The sequence below is a fragment of the Podarcis gaigeae genome (assembly GCF_964106915.1).
Source record: "Podarcis gaigeae genome assembly, chromosome: 8".
In the NCBI taxonomy this organism is placed as follows: domain Eukaryota; kingdom Metazoa; phylum Chordata; class Lepidosauria; order Squamata; family Lacertidae; genus Podarcis; species Podarcis gaigeae.
This window is the reverse complement of record NC_139684.1, coordinates 87,375,340-87,381,339: the sequence shown is the minus strand read 5'-3', so window position 1 is coordinate 87,381,339 and position 6,000 is coordinate 87,375,340. Positions and strand designations below refer to the sequence as shown.

The 6,000-nt window shown below is 51.6% G+C and overlaps 1 long non-coding RNA gene across 1 annotated transcript; it reads right to left on the bottom strand.

Annotated features, from left to right (window-relative positions):
- Positions 1 to 3,135: 3,135 nt before the first annotated feature.
- LOC310851863 lies at positions 3,136 to 5,601 on the bottom strand. Its single transcript, XR_014567894.1, has 2 exons — positions 5,518 to 5,601; positions 3,136 to 4,778 (listed from the first exon to the last, which is right to left on the bottom strand). It is a non-coding gene; the product is annotated as an uncharacterized lncRNA (long non-coding RNA).
- Positions 5,602 to 6,000: the final 399 nt, after the last annotated feature.

Here is a 6,000-nt window from a genome sequence, read left to right as displayed (position 1 = left end):
GGGGTGGATCGGGTCGGCTGGACAGGGGAGACGGACACCAGAGACATTTCTGGCTGTCTGGCCTGGGAGGGAGGTGGAATCCTGCGACGTGTCTGACACAGCACTTTGATGTCACCGGCCAAGAACGCTGCAGCCATTCCTGGGCTCTGAGTCACGGTTTGGGGGCCGAGCCTCCAATTGGGCGCTTTCACCGGCTGCTGACACAGGCGCCTCGCCATTGCTCCGTTCATTCATTCATTCATTCATTCATTCATTCATTCATTCATTCATCCTTCCAGCTGTTAAGGCTCACGTTGTAACCCAATGAGGAAAGCGGGGGAAATGAGAAACCGGGCTTTTTGTTCACTCAAGGCGCGCGTTTATTTCTCAACAGGGAAAGGGGACAGAGGGCGGGCGGGTGTGGGGGACTCCCTGGTCCTGAATGGGGCAACTGTGCCCCTGAAGGACCAGGTGCTCAACCTGGGAGTCATTTTGGACTCACAGCTGTCCATGGAGGCGCAGGTCCATTCTGTGTCCTGGGCGGCTGCCTACCAGCTCCATCTGGTACACAGGATGAGACCCTCCCTGCCCGCGGACTGTCTTGCCAGAGTGGTGCATGCTCTGGTTATCTCCCGCTTGGACTACTGCAATGCGCTCTACGTGGGGCTACCTTTGAAAGTGACCCGGAAATTGCAATTAATCCAGAATGTGGCAGCTAGACTGGTGACTGGGAGCGGCCGCCAAGACCACATAACAACCATCTTGAAAGACCTACACTGGCTCCCGGTACATTTCCGAGCACAATTCAAAGTGTTGGCGTTGATCTTGAAAGTCCTAAACGGCCTCAAAGGCCCAGTATACCTGAAGGAGCGTCTCCACCCCCATCATTCAGCCCGGACACTGAGGTCCAGCTCCGAGGGCCTTCTGGCGGTTCCCTCCCTGCGAGACGTGTGGTTACAGGAAACCAGGCAGAGGGCCTTCTCGGTGGTGGCGCCCTCCCTCCCATCACATGTGAAGGAAATAAGCAGCTATCTTCTTTTTAAAAGAGATTTGAAGGCAGCCCCGTTTAGGGAAGTTTTTAATATTTATTGCTGTATTGTTTTTAACACTTGATTGGAAGCCGCCCAGAGTGGCTGGGGAAGCTCAGCTGGATGTGCGGGGTATAATTAAAAAAATATTATAAAGCAGGGGTAAATTGGGAGCCAGGGTGGTGGGAAGCAGCACCGCCCGCGGTTTCTGTCGCTAGGCAGTGAGGTGCAATGGTCAGAGCAAGAAGAGAGCCACATGGCCAGCTTTCTTCTTTCCTAAAGATTTTAAGAAATTCATTTTATAATGTGTATAAAAACTAGGAGAGCAGCTGTAGCGACGGATGGAAATTCAAAAAGGAAAACCTCTAATTATGCACGATTCCACCCCACCCCACGACAGCCATATTCCAGATGGAGCAGTACCAAACGCCTGGTGTAAAATTTGGGGCTGTTTCCCATTGAGCCGCAATTACACACGGATGCTTTAGTTGAGATTCCTGCATTGCATTGGGTTGGACTAGATAACCCTTGGGGTTCCCTTCCATCTCTACAGTAAGGTAAAGGGACCCCTGACCATTAGGTCCAGTCGCGGCCGACTCTGGGGTTGCGGCGCTCATCTCGCTTTACAGGCCAAGGGAGCCGGCGTACAGCTTCCGGGTCATGTGGCCAGCATGACTAAGCCGCTTCTGACGAACCAGAGCAGCGCACGGAAACGCCGTTTACCTTCCCGCTGGAGTGGTACCTATTTATCTACTTGCACTTTGATGTGCTTTCGAACTGCTAGGTTGGCAGGAACAGGGACCGAGCAACGGGAGCTCAGTCCGTCGCGGGGATTTGAACCGCCGACCTTCTGATCGGCAAGTCCTAGGCTCTGTGGTTTAACCCACAGCGATATTGCAGGACTACAACTCCCATCCTCGCTGGATTTGATGGGAGTTCAGCAACTTCTCGGAGGGTCTCCCATCTCAGACACCACCACAGCGCCACCCCCGTCCCTTATCTCTACAGTACTGTGATACGATTTCTGTATCCTATATCAGACCAGTTCTTATGACAATACAACTACGTTGGTATTGTCTGAAATATTCAGTAACAGTATGATGCCAGGTTTTCTGAGAAAGGAGCAGATTGCCATACCCCAACCCCCCACCCTGAGGATGAAAATGGGGTGGTGGGAGTGTTTGTTTTTATGGGGTGTACTGGAGAGGGTGCTTGGAGCTGAACGTGGGTTCTGTACTTTGAGAGGCTGCAAGAGCATCTCCTAGGAGCTGAGGTCCCTTCGGCATCCACCCCAATAAAATATTAGAGGGGACCCCCCCCCATTCGACGGGCATTGCCATTCAAGTGGTGTTTGTGTGCCCCGTGTCTTGTGATCGATTATTCAGGGTGGGGCTTACCTGTCCTCCCCTCACCCCCCAAAAAATATTTAATTCAAGTTGGCTCACCTGTGCAAGAGGAAATGTGGGCTGAGACTTTCAGGAGGCAAGTTGCCTGGGCCCTAACCTCCACTCTCTGAATGCCACCCCCAGGTTCTAGCTCTTGGAAGAATTTGGTATCAGCTGCCAGGGAGGAACAACAGGAGGGGGCAATTGACTTAGAATCATAGAGCTGGGAGGCACCCAGCGGTCATCTAGACCAACCCCCTGCAATGCAGGAATCTCAGTTAAGCGCCATGACTCCTGCTTTGCTGGCTTCCCATTGGGGTATCTACCTGGACAGCGGGGGTAGCAGAGGGCTGGACTAGATGGACCTCTGATGGGATATGAGCTTCCTTAAGTCTTCTCTGGGCTTCCTTTCTCTGGCCGCAAAGATTAATGGGGATCTTCGTGACAAAGGGGACCTTATTTAGCAGCGCAGGCTCATGAACTTCACCCTTAGAGATCAAGCTGTAACTTGTGAAACCTAAGCCACCAGTTAGACCTGGAATGGTGGCCCTAGGAAAGAGTGCCTCTAAGCATGGACAGAGTGCTTTTCTCTTCGTCACAGAAGCAGGCACATGCATACACAAACTCTCTCATCCCATTCATTAAGATCGGTGGGAGGTTCTCTGTTTTTCCTCGTGGTTAAACGAGGGGAGGCACCACCCCCACCACCCAGAATGCCAGAAGAAAATTTCCCTTGCACACCGTTTTTGTTTTCATTGCGTTTTTAATGAAGCGTTTAAAACTAACTGGCAGCGGGGAATTCTTCAGAGGCAAGTTCCTGCCTGTGAGCTTACAACCGAAAAATCTGCATTTCAAAGGGCAAAGAGTTTAAATAAACAAATATATTAAAAAACCCTCAGTGCAATACTTTGCATGTTTACTCAGAAAGAAGTCCCAGAGTTATATATCCCTTGCAAGGTATGTTTGGGAATGCAGACTTCAGATGTGCTTTTGAAAGCGAAGGCATTAAGACAAATTAGTGATGCTCCGATTGTGGCAACGCCCTTCCTGCTTGGCTCTCAGTCCAAAATTAAACGAAACAGCCTTCCCCCACCTGCTGTGCCATCCAGGTGTTGGAAACTACAACTCCCGTCAGCCCCAGCCAGTGCCGAATTAAGGAATGGCTCCAAGCCTTGAAACATCTGGAGCAAAACAAAGGCCTTGCTCCCCTTCACCTCTCAGTTTAGAAAAGAAACAATTGCTCCTTTGGCAGGCAGGCTGAGATGTAAATTTGACAGATACTCTTTTGGACTGCTCAGAACAAGGACCACCAACGTGGTGCCCTCCACATGTTGGCATCTAGGAGGCCCATGTTGTTGTTTAGTCGTTTAGTCGTGTCCGACTCTTCGTGACCCCCTGGACCAGAGCACGCCAGGCACTCCTGTCTTCCACGGCCTCCCACAGTTTGGTCAGACTCATGCTGGTAGCTTTGAGAACACTGTCCCACCATCTGGTCCTCTGTCGTCCCCTTCTCCTTGTGCCCTCCATCTTTCCCAACATCAGGGTCTTTTCCAGGGAGTCTTCTCTTCTCATGAGGTGGCCAAAGTCTTGGAGCCTCAGCTTCAGGATCTGTCCTTCCAGGGAGCGCTCAGGGCTGATTTCCTTCAGAATGGAGAGGTTTGATCTTCTTGGAGTCCATGGGACTCTCAAGAGTCTCCTCCAGCACCAGAATTCAAAAGCATCCATTCTTCAGCGATCAGCCTTCTTGATGGTCCAGCTCTCACTTCCATACATCACTACTGGGAAAACCAGAGCTTGAACTATACAGACCTTTGTCGGCAAGGTGATGTCTCTGCTTTTTAAGATGCTGTCTAGGTTTGCCATCGCCTTTCTCCCAAGGAGCAGGCATCTTTTAATTTCGTGACTGCTGTCACCATAACCTGTGGATTTAGGCCATGCAGGCTGAGTCTGCAGCATCGTGAGGGCACCACATTGGCTACCCCTGGCCCAGAACTTTGTGTGCATGTTTCTTCCCCTCTCTCCTGCACTCACATGACCAGCCACAGTCCAGGGGGACTCCAGCAGGGCTGCCAGTGTGAGAAATGTGCAGAATTTCGACCACCAGCTCTGTTGGCGGCACACTGTGTCTCGGGTTCCCCTTCCTTCCTTCCTCAGCTGACAAAAACACACATGTCCCTCTGGACTGCGGCTGGTCATGTGAGCTGGAAGGAAAAGGTTTGGCAGAGGAGAGGGGGGTGGGTGTTTGTGGCGGGGCAGGGAGGAATTGGCATGTCCTGTGGAAATAATAATCCTACCAGCAATAAGAGACCCGTGAGGATGGCTTGGAGTTCCTGAAGCAGAATCTGGCTGCTGTGGACACTGGGGGGAAGGACTGAGAATGGGATGTCTGGAAGAAGCAGCCTACGTGATGATGATGATAATAATAATAATAATAATAATAATAATAATAATAATAATAAATTTTATTTATACCCTGCCCTCCCCAGCCAAGAATAGAATAGAATAGAATAGAATAGAATAGAATAGAATAGAATTTATTATTTATACCCCACCCATCTGGGTTTCCCCAGCCACTCTGGGCGGCTTCCAACAAAGCATTAAAATACAGTAGTCTATTAAACATTAAAAGCTTCCCTAAACAGGGCTGCCTTCAGATGTCTTCTAAAAGTCTGGTAATTGTTCTTCTCTTTGATATCTGGTGGGAGGGCGTTCCACAGGGCAGGTGCCACTACCGAGAAGGCCCTCTGCCTGGTTCCCTGTAACTTGGCTTATTGCAATGAGGGAACCGCCAGAAGGCCCTCGGAACTGGACCTCAGTGTCCAGCAGAACAATGGGGGTGGAGATGCTCCTTCAGATATACTGGACCGAGGCAGTTTAGGGCTTTAAAGGTCAACACCAACACTTTGAATTGTGCTCGGAAACAGACTGGGAGCCAATGTAGGTCTTTCAAGACCACTGTTATGTGGTCCCGGCGGCCGCTCCCAGTCACCCGTCTAGATGCCGCATTCTGGATTAATTGCAGTTTCCGGGTCACCTTCAAAGGGAGCCCCACGCAGAGTGCATGGCAGTAGTCCAAGTGGGAGATAACTAGAGCATGCACCACTCTGGTAAGCCCAGTTACATACCTGGCAGGCCCTGACTAGGCCTAGTGGGCAAGGAAGCTCCCCCCAGGGTGGCCAGAGAGAGATCATCCATCATAGTTGGGATTGTAAGAGGCAGAAGCGATGGGAGGCAGGAGGCTGCAGATGTGTGTGGGGGGGCAGCAGGAGGAGAGAAGCGGCGGGGGGGGGGAGAGGAAGGCTGGGGGCACAAGAGGGGTAAGGCATCATTCTAGTTGCGTCCATGTTAAGCTCTCTGAAAGAGCAGTGTGGGTTAATGACTGGGCTTCAGGAATGGAAGACGAATGGGGGTGGGTGAGGTTCTTGCTTGGGGAGAAGATCGTCTGCCCCCCACCTATGGTGCCGTCCATGTCAGGAGGGGCGAGCAGGCAAGCGGGGGAGGGGCTCAGTTTTTGTGAGGGCGGGCGGGGACTGGATTTGGAGCAGGAGGCGCGGGAGACCCAGCGCAGGCAGGGAGCGATGCGCAAAGGGGTCTTCTGGGGTTGGGAG